We start from the raw sequence: 17,807 nt of genomic DNA on the forward strand, positions 1-17,807 counted from the left end.
TGAATTTCACCGCCCAAGGGCTTTGTTTCTGATGGTAAACCGTACTGGGTTACTTATGATTTACAGAATTATGAAACTTTTTTTTAAACAATTGTTACTAAAACAAGCACTAAGCCTTCATACCAACACATAACACTACTTTGAGAGTAGACAATAAATCCAAATGAGCTGTTGAACAGAGTGATTTTATTTCTGTAATCTATCTAGCTCATCATAGTTTAACATTGCATATGTTATCAATAATATAACTAATAATAAAAATTACTCCTGCTGCATGTGAGATAGAAATGCTACTTCTGCTTCAAAAATGCACTTACAATTATTAGTGATTCATGTTGGAAATATCCCAAAAAAATGCACTTTTTAAAAATATCGGCAAATTCCTACTGCGCGACACAGTGACGCGCAAACAAACGTCAGCGCAAGAATCAGAATTCCAAAAGTTCTAAAAATGCGGACAGACAGCGCCACCTTGCGTCACTGCGTCACATTGTGGTTGATCTTCCGTCTGTTTTGACAAATGGGCGGTCTCTTACACAAACCACGTGACCATTATGTGTCCAATGAACGCCGTCTCAACACAAAACCGGTTCAAACCGGTTTCGTTCTTATATTTCAGTGTATAAACTACAAAAACATTCGTTTGCATTATACATTCGCCATTTTACGCAGCAGCTCGCCGGTTGTCGTGCGTAATCCTCTTGAAAAAGTCAGATTTTACGATAATATTTTTGCGATTTTTTTCTGCAATTCCTGCAACCAAGATGGGCAAAGCAAAGGTAAGATTTTTTAAACTTATTTTGACTTATTGCATGAAATTGGCGCTCAACTCGGGCAAATACAGTGTTGTATTGGATGGATCTGTGCATCAGCGGGACGTCATCATCCTCGAATGCTACAGTAATGGCGGTCACACGATCTGCTCTCGTTTTCTCAAATGCATTGCGTTTTCGAGAATATCTGCAGGTTGAGGCTTTTAAAGACTCGTTTAAGAAATGCAGAAGTTGAAAAAAATTGCAAAGAAATGGTCCAGTGTGTGTTTTGTGACACCTTTTTAAGTAAAATAACAACGAAACATTTTGCCGTCTTTGGACAGCTGAGGTGGGGATGTAAATCTTGACAGGTTACACGCAATTTCACATTGTACAGCGTGTTTATCCACTGTGCCGCGGGAGACACGCGAGGGACCCGCACAGCCCGCCAAAAATGTATTTCAGATATTTCCTCTCGACAAACGACTTGTTTGAGGAAGAAGTTGGGGGAGGGGCGGCTATTCTTGTCCTCTTATATCCTCTTTAGATCAGGATAAGGAACATTTTACCTCACGTACATTTCACTTCTGTTTTATCGATATTACGCGTTGTGTCTCGTTTAAAACACGGCACGACTGCGCACACAGCGATCACTGCGCAGAAATGGGTGTCTTCGCGCGTTATAACCTTTTAGTGGATTAGTTCACGTCGAATTTGCATTTAGGTAAAAATGACAAACATTTCCAACGTGGCATCCTGCAAACCTAGATGGTACGTTTCTAAATGCTACAGTGGAGCTTGAATCATGCATTAAAGCCCGGGTTTATTGTCTGAGGAAGATAGTGATTTCTCCGCGCAGTAATCCTGGCTCACAGCTGTCCGTCCGTCGGCGGGAACTGATACAAAACAAAGGAAGCTGTCAAGGCGCCAAAGCCACGTCACGCGCCCGTGCGCATGCGCATGCGAAGAGTTTGAATTCAAATATGAGCGGGAAGTCTTTGTTCCGGGGCTGCAGCAGGCTCAGGCTAACCCCTGCTTTAGGGCGTTTCATGCTCAAATTAAGGACATTGTGTTTATTACCGTCATCAATCAAATATTAAAGTTGTTTTTCTCTTTTCTGTTTTGTTCCAGACACCAGCCAACCCCGAGGTTTGTCATCCCAGAGTTACAGTTGGTTCTAAACTCACTAGCTCTCACATGAGTTGACATTAATCATGCATTGTACACACATTATTTAGACATACAGTTAGTGGTATTGGGCCTTTGATTATAAAGCTGTGTGTACTTTGAACCACAGGACTAATAACTTACTTTATTTTACAGCGACGAGTCTCTGCACGCTTGGCAAGCGTAAGTTTTGCACATTTTACTTGTTCGTTTGTTTGAACTACTGGGCTATTGTTTGAAAATTGAAATATGTCTTGTTTTTTCTTTCAGAAACCCAAACCGCCAGCAATGGAGGCCAAGAAAAAAAAGGTAAGAATGACTTAACATCACTTATCGTGTTACTGACTTCTGAGCATTAAATCTCATTTCTATGTATGATAGGATCATAATTATACAATCTTTTTTTTCTTCAGAGGGCACCCAAGCCAAAGAAGGCAAATCCAGCAGAAAATGGAAGCAAGGCTGAGGTTTGTAGTAAAGTTAGATGGATTGTAAGTGTAAATTTGTTGTAATAATAATGCGTTTACTCTCTTTAGGAGCCAAAGGCTGAAGCCGCAGAAGCCAAATGAATAACTGGTGTGCTTATTCTGTGTACTTGGTGATTGTACAGTTTTAAAATAAGTATTTTTTACCAAGTTTTATATTATAAATGTCATAGGTTTGTTTTGAGCTTGCACTTGATGTAACATGAGTTTTCACATTCATATCAATTTTAATAGCCTATCCACCTAAAGTACCGACCGTCCATATCCTGTATGACATTGGCCTGTTTATTTGAAACTGCTGAGTAATATTTGCAAGTGGAAGTGGAGTAATTTGAAACATTGTATGGCAGCTAAAATATTGTTACAAATGTAGGGACATTAGGAATCAAATCACTTCCTATACATTTTAATGTCAAACTAATTATGGAATGGCTCAAAATGTTTTCAACTACTTAGAATCATGTGATTTAGTCAATGGATATGCATCAGATGTCTTTTTGAAAGTAGCTGTAGATCAAGTTTGATACATCCCAAATAACATGATGTGACCTTGGTTGTCTGAAAAACTGTTAAATTATGCTCTGTAAGTGGAAAAGGAAACTTTTCTGACAATGGTTGCTTTTCATGTTCTTGAATAAAAAAAATTCAAAACCCAAGTCTGAAAATCATTTTGCTGAGCAAAAGGAAAACTGATTATTTAAAATGAAATATATATTTTCAGGGTTGGTTGAAGTGAAGTCCCATAAGTTCTACATAACTCAATAAAACTACTAAATGTCTGGTAAAGAGTACCAAATTAATTGATTATACCTCATAAATTTTAGTGGCTGATGGGAACATGAGATTTTCAGTTTGGGTGTGGCACGTGGTTTGTCCCAGTGAGCTCACGTCACCAGAGGCACAGTGGCTGTTTTGACAGCAATTTACCACCAGATGGCAGTGTGCACCAGATCACTCCAAACAGTAGGAAACCAGCCGCACAAAGGTCAAATATGTGGCTAAATAGAATGCATGGCCTTTATAATTATAAGACATGATTAAACAGCAGAGCAGGGTAGTACATGCTGTTACATTTACTCAGTTACTCGCACTTCTTGGAGTACATGTAGATGCTTTTACTCCTACTTAGTTTGAGCAGTGGAAACATTTTGGTTCTTCTTCCCACTGGACAGTGACAGAAGCTTTATGTTTAAATGGAACGATTGAACATTTGTGTTTCTTGCGCCGCTTTTTTTTGGGGCATTTTATTTAAAGTTTTGTTCTAATTAGGCCTACATTAACTTCAAATTACACATCAGGGTCTATGCCCACATACTCTCTTACTTAATCAAGTTTCCCCAAGTACCATATCACTTACTTTAGTCCCTTCTTGGACAACTACTTTGTACTTGTACATGAGTAATATTATTTTAAAGTAGACTAACTGAGTACAATCTGTGGATAGGCTGCTCTGCACCTCTGGTGTGACGTCAGCTCGGGGGCCACAGAAGGTCTTGGCGTGTGAATGTTACTCATCACCCGTCTGGACCCTCTGTGGACCCTGTGGTGAACATGAGGTCTCTTACCATGAGGTGAAAGGTGATCCCGAAAGAAGCACGTCCTCGCGAGGGGCCCCAGCCAGGAGCCGCTCAGAACGTGCGCTACGTGCGTCAAATGCAAACAGAACGTAAACACGCGGGCCTAGAACGGCGAGAGCACTCGAGCTCCACTCTCTTCCACACGCCTCACTTCCAATTTGAAGCGATTTCAGCCACCTCAACGTAAAGAGTCTCACGCCTCTCATCCTCATCTCATCCTTGTTGATTTCTCATCCTTTCAATCTGAGCTTGGGCTGAATCTGGACGCTCAAACTGGACGGACCCAGTGCCGCAAGTGGAAATACACAATGAACAAAATGTTTTCTGCACATACAAGTGAGCACATGTGGTGGACGAGCTCATTGAGGCTGGAGCGGGGGTCCTTCTGTGTTCTCTGTGCTCAGACACATGGGCTGTGTGTGCAGGCTCCTCGGGGCCACTCCCCCTGACATATAGAACATGCTCCGGCTCCATAAAGGGCTGTGTTTGTGAACACCGTGTACTATCCATCCCAGCACAGGATTCCCGTGCTTAAAGCTGCCCAAACCTCAGCACAGCTCCAGGTAAGAGCACTTTCTCACTTTTGAAACAGAAACAAACCCTCTGGACAGTGTAGATTTGATACTTTAATAACGCGCTGAAATGTTTCAGTTGCGTCAGATTTGGACTTATTTTATACATCTACCTATCTATTTTACTGGGATGTACGTTTCTGTGGATTTTTTTTTTGGTAAACTATTGCCTATTATTTCAATTTCAATATTTTCAATCTTCAATCTATTTCAATCTTCATACAATATTCACCTATTCATTCCTTATTTTTGAAAGGATTGTGTTGAATGAAATATCTTGTTTTGGTCATGTTCAGTCATATTCTCAATGAGAAGTGCAGAGTCCTTTGCAAATCAGTTGTACATTCTGTTCCCTGGCAGTGCTATAGACATCAGAGCACTTCACCCATCCTATTATTTTTATGGGAAGTATATGACATTTAAATGTTTTATTGGCACTGGTTAGTGGAGTTTAAAACTATTCTAGGCTACATTTTTAAAAGGCATGGGAGATTCTAGCAGCTGTTGATCCTTAGGTTCTTTGTATTCTGTTGCTCTTTTGACCTTCCTTAGGTCTTACGGTACTTGATAAAGAGCTAGTGTGAGATTATATCATTTTAGAGGGACTAAAGTACTAGACTTTTTACTCTTTCTTTGTTTGGAGGCATCTGCATCAAAGTCTGCAATTAAAACAGCAAATGGTTGTGAGGAATTGTAGCCTATTCATATTTCATGTGTTGTCAATAGCGCTACGATTAGAAAATTACACTCTCTCCCTTGTCACTGTTAAAATGCATTGATGTCAGTAAAGAAAACTGACAATTTTATCATTTGGGAACTTAGGCTGTAGTTACTGAATGGGGGGCTCTGGCAAAAAGTCTCTAACTTCTTAGGATCTTGCACGAAAGCAAAAAATTGCGACCGCTTTGGTTGTAAATGCGACCACAACTAGACGGCAGAAATGCATTTGTAAGCACACATGCGACCGAATGTTATCTAGAGTGTGAGAGAGAGACACATTGGACTCTAGTCAAATCCATGGATACTTCCAGCGTCGTCAAATCAAGGCATATTTCTAAAGCAAAATACATGTCTTATGATGTGGTGCAGATACAGTCATCTTGTGCTCACAAATGATCAAAATGCGAGTAATTAGTGCGCAGAAAGGCATTGTTTTCACCGTAACACCTTCTACAAATTCAGAATATAATGAATTGGGCTGCTAAATCTTTGCCTGCTTTTCGAGCTTTAGACATTTGGGAGCGCATGTGCAACCAAGTAAAAAAGTACGTTATGAACCCTGATAAAAGATAGTTTAAACTTTAAACTCCAGCTAACTCACTCACCTTTTTTTATAATAATAATAATAATAATAATAATAATAATAATAATAATAATAATAATAATAGAATAATGTGTCGCTTAATAAAAAGTATGGTCGACTAAGACGCCTGCGACCGACTAACCGACTAAACAACCGAAGTATCACAGCCCCTGCATGAGCTTGGACTTGAACTTGGAGGAGATCCCCTGCTCTGGGCAATGTGCTGCTGCTGTTTGGAGTCACATGTGTCGTGGGGGAGGGGCCAGAGAGAGTGGGGATGTCATTTCATTGGCTGAGGGAAAAGAACGCAATGTATTAAACGTATAGGGACAAGCCGGGAGTGAGGCTCGTTCGATAGGAAAACTGTGTAATCATGGTTGGACTGAGACTTTTTTATTTTATTTTACATATGTAATTATATATTGAGAAAAGCTCCACTAATTGTAAATACGACAGACAAATCGATCGACCTCTAGTGATAGAAATATCATACTGACGACTCCTGGTGCTTTAAAATGTAGAAACGCCCTTCATCTTTTAAAAGTTACTCAACATGTGATTCATTTGTATTCATGCTCAAAACATGTAGTAAACGAGTCCTGAGATGAGTTATGCGCTCCACACCTATATGCTTAAGTAAACGTTCATTGCAAGCACTAAACTTGTAGTAATAGTAGTAGTAGTGCACATATCTCTCAGGTGGAGCTTTTGCACAGCAGCTGTTACTTGATCTGACAGTATAGTGAGCGCACTATGCGGTCTGCACATTTTGTTCTTTTTGTCATTCAACATTACTTGTTCAACATAACTGCATATTTTCAGTGTAATTTACAGTCTGTGTCAACTTTACTATTGTGTTTGTTCATTTATTTTTCAATTGTGGCTTCCAGCGTCAAACCGTACTTTTGATTTTGAACCAAATCCCTGTAAATGTGTGACTTTTATCACTTCTTTTCACGCATGTGCATTCATTTCCTCAATTTGCATGTTTTAACTCATCAAAATGCAAGATACAAACATGAGCTGTTCTGTAAATGAGATTAGTACTGTTGTTCAGTCAAACGTAAACCCATTATGTCATATTTTCAGTTATTATTTTCAATCATCTCGCTTTACCTTTTTAAAGCACTGTCAAAATAAACCATATGTGACTGTGTGACTGGGCTGTGTTTTGGAATCGGGGCGTTTATTTGGGAGGCAGCCCGTTGAGCGTAATGCGTTGGGACAGCTGTGTGCCTGTGTGGGACGGAGGGCGTGTGTTCGAGGCCATGTCGTCGATCTGGTTGGGTAAGAGCGAGGCAGTATAAAAACGCGGAGCTCCGAGCAGCAGCTTACTCCGTAGTTCAAGTTCACAACTCTGTGCCAGGATTCACAACGTGGCCGCCATGCATTCGTGACATAAGCCTCGTAAAGTAAGAGCTTTTTTTGGTTTGAAAGTGGTTTCGAGTCGACCAAGTCGGGATTTTTCCGCCAGGAATAACAAAACTTTGGATTTTCGTTGCCAGGTTTGCACACTGGTGTACTTTACATGTGCTTCCTGTCTTTTTTCCCTTTTTAAATCCCAAATGCTGTGGTTTCCCAAGATGTTCTCAATCCTGAGCTTCCCCTTGTCTCTCCGTTGTGTTGGTTTTGGTCTTCTTTCCAGCACTTTGCCACTGTCATTCGTGCCAATTGATGCCGCAAAAGTGTAATTATCTTTGCTCCTCTGATTCAGTTGCTGGCGCAGCGTGAATAGAGGCGCTGTTTGCTCTGATCTGAATCCGGATCAAACTTGATCATTTAATAAGTCGGTGGGATTCGGTTTTAGATCCCAAAAAAAGAACAGGCTGCAAAAAAAAAGAAAAAGGAACTGACTGGCTGCAGGGCATAGATCCCCCTTCTTCTTTTGACATGAGCTGGCACGCTATTTGAATTCAACTCCAGAGTCACTATCATTTTAATGAACCGGAAAAAGCATAGAGTAGTTTTGTTTTTATTGTGTTTTTTTATGGTTGACTATAAATGTAAAATGGATGAATGTGTTTATTTTCTTCTGTAAATATTGTTTAGGAAAGGGCTCCATTTGGCGTATTTTTTTATTTAGCTTTGAATTTGTATTAATAGTAATTTAAAAGAAAAACATCTCCAAGCCACATTTGAGAGATACTTGTTTGACTAGTCGACAAATCGAAGAAAAAAATGCTGACTACTAGTACTTTTTTAAGCCCTAGTGTTAAAGAAACAAGAAACATTGCATTGGTTGTACTTACTTTCCTTAAGTTCCTTCATAAGGTTGTAAATATCTCCTTCCATCTCTTCTGTGTAGGTCCCCAGAGCCCCCCTGAGCCCGTCCTCCAACCCCATCAGCAGAAATGATCATCAGACTGGGTAGACTGACCCCTGGATACTTCCGCCTTCTCCAGGTAAACCCAACATCCATTTCAAGTTATTCGCTTCTGTTTACAAGTTCCAATATCTCTAGAAGTCTACACCTATCTATAACTCCAGTGTTTACATCTGGATGTACAGTCAAGGGGCCCAACCATCCATAATTCAATTAGCACTGACACTAATTTCCGTTGTATGCGTCGCTGTCTTCATAGTCCCCTTGTCAATAGAAGGTTCTCCCATACATCCGAGCCATTGTGCGCTAATTTAGAAACAAAGCCTGTCCGAAATGGCTTTTTACACGGCCTCAGAAGCTCAACAGACCGAAGAAAAGTGAGTTGCATAAGTGCTAAACATGGCGCCAGTTTGTGTGGAGACCACCTCACCACTAAAATGGCTTCTTATACGAACGGCACATACAAATGGACACGTTCCTGTTGGTGCTCCAGGACAGTGGGTGGAACCGCAAAAGACGAGCTGGTCTGTGCACATGGAGTTTTCCTAAAATCATTCATAAAACAATATAAAAGTTGTTCTTGACCATTCAGACTATTCTCTTGTTAGATAATCCTGACTAAGACGGGTTGCTGCATATTTACCCATGGAACAATGAAGTCTACAAATACAAAAAATGAGCTGCTAAGTTTGATCAATGCTCTTGCAGCTAGGGGTGGGTGATATTGATTTTGAATAAATATCAATTTCATATATTGAATACAAATTTAATAAATAGTACCCCAATTATGATATTCAGATGATGTTATTTAAATTCAACAAAACCGTGTTAAAACATGTCTTTAAATGTGTTAGTTGAGTTTTGATTATCAGACAAATGTAAAATAATGAATCAACTCTTTTTGTAGCATTCAAAACGACATTCATGATATGATCTAAATTCTGATATATTGCCCACCTCTACTTGCAGCCAATGAAAGTGAAGCAAGTTCTTGGCCTCATTTTGGGTAAAGTGAAGTGAAAAACTCCAGATCCAAAATATTCAGCGGGGCGAGGTGTTGTCAAAGCAGTTTTCCTTCTGTTCACCCTCACATCTGACTTGATCATCCAAACCGTTTGAACCTTTTCTCTTTGTTTCCGTGCAGAGGCAAGTGTCGGGTGAGATCCAGACCCAGCCGCAGGACCGCGCTGTCAACCAGATCGCCATGATGCTGGCCATCATGGGCCTGGGCCTGTCCTACTACAGCGCCAAGCAGATGGCCGAGACGGTGCGGGCCCAGTAGACGCCCTGAGGAGAACTGTTAGCATCAAACGGACAAGCAAGTCCCAAGTGAAGGAGCAGAGATGCGAGAGAGGGCATCGGAAGTGATATGGCCGACCGCACTTTCTTTCCTTATAGTCAAAAGTCAAAGACGCTGACGCCATTCACAGATTCAGAGCTGCTGCTGTCAGTGTTTTCCCTACATTTCTCTGGTCAGAACCTCAAAGGGATGTGCGGGGTTTGGGCACGCTCCCCAAGGTCCCGGGGTTTGCTTTGCTTTAGTTAAGGGCAATTCAAAAACGGATGATCTAAACCTGTCTGTTCACAACTTGGTCTGGGCATTAGTTGTTTCTAAGGTTGACGTTAGCGAGATGTAGCCAATACTGTTCTGATAGCTATAAAAGCGGCTGATTTTACAGTGAATTAAACAAATAAAAACAAGAACAGTCTTGCTCATTTGCTTTTTAACCTTGGAACAAAGTGGTGCCAGATCCAAAAAAAGGAAGTTGAACAGATTAAACATGTTTGCCCAAGTAGGAAAACTTTGCAGAGCTGCCTAAACAGAGCTATACTGTCTAAAAATGGGATTTTGTATAAAGATGTTTGGATTTATTTGCACAACTCATGTTAAATCATCCGACTACGATTCACTACCCACTTTAGATGTTGTGTTTATGTTTGTTTAGCGTTTTTTTTTTTTTTTTTGCCTTAGACGTGGCCTTGTGGAAGAACCTCTGCATATATTCAACACTGCATGGCTGTGCTAACTTTTTATTCTTTTGAATCAACTGTTTTTATTATTGACGATGCTGAATGAATGTCATAACTTTTGTAATTCTTGAAATAAAGCTGTGAATATGTACAGACATGTAAAGGTGTGTAGTTGACATTCTGTAAGCTAAAATGCTAAACATGTAAAGTTGGAAAGAGTATGAACCGAGGCTGTTAAATGGCAGCGCTTATATTTATGAGAGAGAAAAGAAATCTATTTTAAAAAACTCAATTTGAGTTAAGGACGAAAGTGCAATTAAAATGGCCCAAATGAGCTCTTGTAGGCGTCACCAAGAATAGGACCCAAACTAATAAACCTAATATGAAGGATTGACATTATTTGTATCTGACTGACTATATAACGTTTCGTGTACTTCGCCCGACATGTTGTATAAGCCACGTCTGAGGCGTTTGTTCCTGTTCAGCGGCTGATGTGATGCTCTGTGACAAGCTGAGACCTCATTGGGTGCCACGTGCCCCTCCGGCCATGCTGTGACTCCGCCCCCTTCCACTGCACTTGTAACGTCATTCGTTGCTTCTCTGTTCGGTGAAACCAGGACAGTTTAGGCTTTGACCGAGCGAGTTTATTGGTCGAGCTTGGGAGACGCGGCGATCGAGTGATGTGTGACGTGAAGGCGTGATTGTTTTTCTTTTTTTTCCCCTATTGTTTTACTCATCATCACAGTAAAAGTAGGGCTGTCCTACAACAAAGTAATGGTTATGTCAAAGGTTGCAGCTGTTAAGACCAAACAGTTGGGAATTTAAGGAATTTAAAGCAAGTGTGAATGGGAAGAACGTTTTTGAAGCACCTTAAATGAAAATAGAATACCAATAATGTGCAATATTGTGTGATAAACTAGCTCTAATAGCCAGGCAAAGTTTGTATCGAATGTACTGTAACTGTTCTAATTCATGGGATGAATGCATTCCCATTCCTACTGTCAATGATGTTGCAAAGTATTTAAAATAAAGAGCTAAATTGAAGTCTCCCTCTTGTGCTTTATGTTCCCCGTGAACGAACATCGACCTCCATGTAGGTAGGTAGGAAGGTAGGCGAAGCAGCAGGTGAGGTTGCTTTACTTTCTTGGGGATAATCGATTGAAACATAGATGTACAATAGACAGTTGGCGTTGTCGTTGCAGTATTTCGGGCACGATTTAAGTTCAGGTTTGAGTTTTGCACTTTGATCTTTGTCATACAACGCTCCCTTCACAATTTGATCCTTCCAGCCTGCACATTAAGGATCGCAACTGGATTCAGAGGGGTCTTTTAAACATAATAGTGCATGTCGTAATATCTTTAGAAGGCTTTACGCACTTAACATCGAAGGGGAATCTAAATATGTTAACCATTACTATATTGTATCATCTCATTTTATGAGACTGTATTAAAAGTATAACCAACTATATTCATTTTAGACTATATTACACTTATACGCACAACACATACTCTATTGTTCCATTTGAGACACTCACTGCTCCTTTTGAGACATTCTCTTCATTACTCTTCATTACATTCTTCATTCAGACTTCAAGGCCACGGACGTGTGAAAAAGCTCATGGAAGAACACTGGAAGGAGGTGTCAACCGTCATATTCCGCCTTATATCTGAATGTTATAAATATATGGCAGCGCAGGGGAATCGGCGCGATTCTGGAACGCCCGTGTACGTCGCCGGTCACATTCGTTAGGGACGGATGGGAAGCGAGCTCTGTTTGTCTGTATTAGTGTTGTACATGGTAGGGATTAAACATCTTATTGATTTTAACTTTCTGATTCATGCCTTTTCTTTCATAAACGAGCACGCCAACAACATCCTTTCTGCACTTCTGCACTTTCTGCCTCTCTGTGACGTTCTTTCGAGTTCACTGAGGCCGACTTCATGTGACAGTTCATTGCTTTCGTGTTGTCCCTGCAGCATGGAAAAGAAGCTGATTCCACTTGTAAACGTAGCTCTTCCATGCTGAGATTTCTTGGTGATCAGACTTGAAATACATGATGACGTGCCGTTGGAGTTCAGCAGAGATGGCGCTGTATTTCAGGCCATAACGTCCACTGTCCGGCTGCTTGTCCGAATACAGCTGTCACGGGGCAGAAAGATTGGTGCAGTATGTTTAGTTGTCAGTATTTACTCTGGTTTATGTGTAAAAGAGAGTGTGGGGAGTGAATAATGTACGGAACATTGAGTGTCTAAAAAAACGCTTTATGAAACAACTGTATTGGGTAATTCTCTGTCAGTAAAAGCAATGTTTGGAGCAGAGTTTTGACTTTGGAAGAAGAAATTGGGCTTTTTTTGTGTGTTAAATGGCATCCTTTTAAAGTATTGTTTAGGTTCATGAAATCAATACTGAAAAAACCTTTTGATGTTATTTCTTAAAAGATAAAATTAAACTGAGCTCAATCAATATGGAGAAAAAAAATGATCATGAATCGGCATCATGACCCTGAGCTCACATTTGAAACTACACACAACATGGAGAATTACTATTGAATAATGAAATACTATTGTGGAGTCAAATCATTTGCACTACTTTTACTTGACCATGCAGGAGTATTTGAGGAAAATATATGCAGTGAATAGTACTTACATTTAGTAAGAACACTTTTCGTTTGGTTGGGTTGGCAAACGCTTTAGGTTGACTACATGAAATGTGTTGTTACGAATCTTTTTGTTTTCTATTCATTTTATTTACAATAATTTTATAAACTGTTACTGTTACTATTATAAATCCAGACAGTTACTCAAATCCATGTACTAAAGTAGAATTAAATTTATTTCAAAAATGACTCAAATAAAAACAACTGAGTACTGTCTTTTCTTTGCAGTACTTTTACCTCCTCTTGTTGAAGGTGTAGAAGTAGCACTGCCGGTCTTGGACAAACTTCTCTCGACACTAGTGGAGTTGGATCTGTTACCGAACCTGACTCCATCATACTCATTCATTCATTCATTGATACAAGGTTCTGGGGAGAAGACATATATATGAACCAGGACTAAACCAACATCAAATCAGGAAAACACAAGGACTAAACCATTACTGATCAAGAACAATGTAACGTCCCATACCCACCCCAATTTGATCAAGACTCACTTTCTGATTGGGGGCTGTCTTGAAGGTTGTATCCGGAGGTGATTCCAGGATTTTCTTTGCTATTGGAAGTCAACATGCAACAGTATTCCTATAATAAAGAAACAGGTGTTGGTTTTGTTTCACTCATAGGTTAGTTTGAACACAAAACTGTTGAGATGACCACATTGTGGGTTTGCACGGGTCTGCACAGTTGTGATTTTATTTATCATAAATATACTTAATTCTTCAGTTCAGAAGGTTTCCAGCTGTGTTTTCGCCACTAAACCAATTCAGTAAGTAAAAAACTGAAAAAGAAACCATACTGTGTGTCGACTGTGAGTTTGTTTGTAGACTCTATAAGGGCTTGCACGTCCACAAACCTGACTCGTACTCATACTGGATGAGCCTCGTCTTGTTTGTTTTCATGGAAATATTGCTCCTTTGGCTGTAATATTCTGTCTCCATGGGGAACATTAAGCAGTATGGTTTTAACATTCTCCTTCTATGGAATCCTAGATGTGACGTACCACCTACCATCAATGAATAAGCCTGGTGAATATTCTCTATATTTATTCACGCTAAAAGATCTGAGGCCAGACTTTTGGTTAACTGTACCTGTTTTTCTGAGATGGCCCATGGAAGGTAAACACGGCTACACATCAGCTGACAGTGGTGAGCGCTCTGAGAATAGTTAAAGCGGGCGTTGCCACCGGAGAACTCCACATTGACATGGAGCTTTTTGTCAGAGCCTGAAGGCAAACCAAGATCAAACCAGAACTAATACAATCTCTAAACTCAATCTATATATGATTAAAGCATGTCCCAACTGCACTTGACCTGTATAAAAAGAAAAGTTTGCATTTAACAAAATTGGTTGAACAAGACTACACTATGTCTGCAAAATCATGGAGCTGAACTATTAAGAAATGTAAGGTTTCATTCAGTTTCTTGGCTAAAACAATTTCAAAAACACAAACGAAATTGCTTTGAATTAAAAGAAAATGTAACCCGCCATGACTTACCCAGGCAGAGGGCGGCGCAGATGGAGATCAGAGCTTGACTCACAGTTTGGTCCATGGTCCTGTGACGTTGAGCCCAAACAGACTTAAATACTCCTCAGATGCAGTATTGCCAAGTGCCTGAGCCAGGATTGGTACACAAGCTTTGCAAAACACAATGAACAATAGATAAATGTTGTTAGCAAAAGGGGGATGCATAAACAGAGGTAAATGTAAATGATTGAGCATTTGAATGTAATGATATTCAATTCCACGGTGAAATATTAACATTGTCAGAACTATAGTTCAATATTTCTCTTAAGTATTTTGTTAGATATTGTCTTTTGCAGGCAGATCAATTGGATGAAAAAGAAATAAATGTATTTTAACATCCACAATGCAAACAAATGTGGAACAAAGACTGTTTTGGGGGAAATTAACAATATACAATTGAATTGTCTGTCTTGCAATAAAAAACAAAACAAAAATAGGTTTGACAATTTTTGGGATACTTTTTGCTGATTGTATCATTCATTGTTTGTTGTGAACGGACAGGCAACATTCTAAAGGCTTTAACTGTAGGGTCAGAATGGTCTTCAGATATTATATTATAACACTTTTAAGAAGAATTTAACTTTTTTTCATGGGGTGGAGGATTGTATCTTGAAAAATACCTTCATTCTTTGCTTTTCAAATGATGATATGAACTTTTCTGATTCACATTTTGTCACCACATTCTAGAACCAATTCAACTTGTACTTAGAAATGAAACATCTTTCTGCATCGATCTTAGCCACTCTTGCCTCGAAAGTGTTCCTCAGAATCTCGGCTAACAGTACCGCCGCCTGGCTTTCTGAGAGGGCCCGTGGAAGCAAACATGTGGCACTTTACGTTCCGGGTGCACATCAGATGACAGCAGCGTGGGCTCAGAGAATATCTAGGACCGGTTTTGTCACTGGAGAACTCCACATTCTCTCAAAGACCTTTGTTACGGCTTGACAGAAAACCTGGATCAAACATGGGCAAAATCTTTCCTTGAAAATATCCAAGCATCTCGCTCTATCCAGGGCCCAATGCTGTAGAACCAGGGAGCCCTTGTTTTTTATTTTTGTCCAGGAAATGCAAAGAAATTTGACGTTATTCATTTATTTCATATACTTTTTTCTCCTTACTTGAGCTCCCATAATCAAATGTTTTAGTTAAACGCTTGAATAATTTGAAATCAATAGTACTCTTACTTGTGTACATTTTCTGGCTCCTCCCATCAGGATTTGGGAGCAGAGGGTCCACGTGCAGCAGGGGCATGTGTACAATCCAATGTGTGCGGCGACAGGAGCACACAACAACACGTCTCCACACTCACACACAACAGAGCAATGCTGCAGGGAACAATCAAAAAGGCACTATCGTATCGTTATTGTACAAATATACTTTTCCTCTGCCGCTGTGTTCTGTTTGGTAATCTCACTCTCTGTTGGCGCTGTCTCTCCTTTTAGTCTCAATTCATCAGGATTTACAGAAAAGCTGCTTAGCCTTGGCCTCCATGCGTTCTCTTTCTGTTTCTATTATGGTCCAGGGTTATTCATTATGAGTTCATCATTTCAGGAAATAGTTTGGAGGATATCGCCTGAATTATTTTGTGAAAGCGATACAGTTTTGTTGCTTGTTTAGACAAAGGAAACTTGTTCATGCAAAACATGTATCACATCAAATCATGAATGACCCTGTGATTCCTAGTCCAGCTTGATATAGCCAACGATTAGCTTTTTTCCCTTTATTTGTTTCAGATGTCAAGAAGGAGGACTGTAGGAGGAAATGTCATTATTCACCATCACCATTGAAACTTCAATTAATGGTTATTGTTTTCATTATGATATATATTTTATGACCATATGAGCTAAGTGTATAATTTTGCCAATTTTGCCATTTAGACTTTGTCACTCACTGCAAAAAATTCAAATTCTAGTTGACAGAAACTAGAATTTCAGAACTTTTCTTTTTTACTAAAAGTAAATTATTTTGGGCTTATTTTTTCTGTACTTAAGACTGAAAAAGTATTGAAAGTAGGTTTTGTCGCTAATACTTCCTGTAGTAGCCAAAATGTACCTCTGGCCTCGAGGTGTCACTGGCTCTGACTCACCTGTGGGGGGGGCTCTTTTGTACTGCAGGTGTTGAGTCTGAGCACGTCTGAAACACCACCAAACTTTTGCGAGCTGGTGGCTTTGTGCATATTCAAATGTCAAAGCATAAAGGCCTAAGCTTCACATATGGACCATGTACAGTCTAAAATATCTTCCATTTTGTATTTCATTCTTAAGGATTTGTCAAAAAAAGGCCATGGTATTGAATATTTGAACTGCACACTGGGAAAAGACGTTTTATTGACAAAGGCAGAATTATTATGAAATCCAAATGTCACAAAAGGAATAAACATAATGTGGTGATGATGATGGAAAAAATGACTCTATTTGAACTTGTTGAGACATCTTCAATTGACACCTAGAAATTCCAAATGTGGTGTTTTTGTCTCATGTTTTTGATGAGGGAACAATGTTAAGTTTAACTGCTCAAAAAGTCAACTTTGAAATGTCCTTTAAATAAAGAGGAAATGATTGGCTCACATTTAAATATGATGTTGTATTTAGCAAACTGGGGTCAGGTAAGTGCAATCTCATACATGTTATGACAAAAAATGTGTTTCATGTCACTGCCTGAACTAAGCATGTGATTATTTGACGTTATAAACTTCAGTCAGTGCCGATATTTCCTTGAGCTATTTTGAAAGTGAAATGACATTCAATAACTGGCTTAAAGGGTGCGTCCACCTTCCATGGTCTGACAGCGCCGTACGTGCAGAATGACTTTGGATTCCCGCAGCCGACCAACGTTGTTTTATTCGCTGGCGAAGCTTCGATTGAGCACATTTTTCCCTGAGCCGGCTGACAAAGGCTCACTGAGCTTGTGATTTCCTGTCTGCAATAAAAGCAATATCCGTGGGAACGCCTGCGACTGGAGCAGACAACCCCAGTGCTTGAAACGATGACCAAAAAATTGCCAGTTCGGGGAAAGAAATGTCATCGACAAGAAACATATGACGATAATGGGAAAATTCAAGTGGGAAAATGGAAGGTCTCGCTTTACCTTTCGCTCAATCAAATCTCAAGCAATTCCTATAAATGCACTCTTCCCCCCTTCTCTATCCTGCAGCATCAGCATTTCCGTGTTCTTTACAATGTCTCCACAGGTCAGACTTATTCCTTGATAAAACTACAATGTTCTTCCTTTATTGCTCCACTCAGCGATAAGCAACAAAGTTCAAACATTTAGCAATCTCACTTGTCTTTCTGTGCATTTACCTACTTGTTGTAAAACTGCCAGTCAGGACATGATACAGTATATTACACTTGCAAACGTCACGTCTATACAGGCAATGACCTACTTTGGGAATGAAAAACTGGAGATAATGAAAAATGCCACCGTCTTTTTCGTTGGCTAATAAGGCAATGCTCCAATGTGGCTCTGTTAAATG

At 39.7% G+C, this 17,807-nt stretch overlaps 1 protein-coding gene and 2 long non-coding RNA genes across 5 annotated transcripts in view; 2 read left to right on the top strand and 1 right to left on the bottom strand.

Moving 5' to 3' along the window:
* The window catches only part of ago3a (argonaute RISC catalytic component 3a), a 479,754-nt gene that overhangs the window by 63,643 nt on the left and 398,304 nt on the right, over window positions 1-17,807 (bottom strand). The gene's annotated exons all lie outside the window — the stretch shown is intronic.
* LOC140374660 (uncharacterized) lies at window positions 554-3,060 on the top strand. The gene is made up of 6 exons (XR_011929101.1): window positions 554-779; window positions 1,884-1,901; window positions 2,076-2,102; window positions 2,190-2,228; window positions 2,333-2,386; window positions 2,456-3,060. It is a non-coding gene; the product is annotated as an uncharacterized lncRNA (long non-coding RNA).
* LOC140374064 (uncharacterized) lies at window positions 4,407-11,194 on the top strand. 3 transcript variants are annotated; one of them, XR_011929059.1, is made up of 3 exons: window positions 4,407-4,544; window positions 8,162-8,258; window positions 9,324-11,194. It is a non-coding gene; the product is annotated as an uncharacterized lncRNA (long non-coding RNA). The 3 variants fall into 3 exon arrangements; XR_011929060.1 differs by lacking the exon at window positions 4,407-4,544 and adding an exon at window positions 7,121-7,268; XR_011929061.1 differs by lacking the exon at window positions 4,407-4,544 and adding an exon at window positions 7,181-7,361.

The sequence above is a fragment of the Eucyclogobius newberryi genome, unplaced genomic scaffold (assembly GCF_026437365.1).
Source record: "Eucyclogobius newberryi isolate DKJ021-1_F unplaced genomic scaffold, fEucNew1.0.hap1 SCAF_3, whole genome shotgun sequence".
NCBI lineage: Eukaryota > Metazoa > Chordata > Actinopteri > Gobiiformes > Gobiidae > Eucyclogobius > Eucyclogobius newberryi.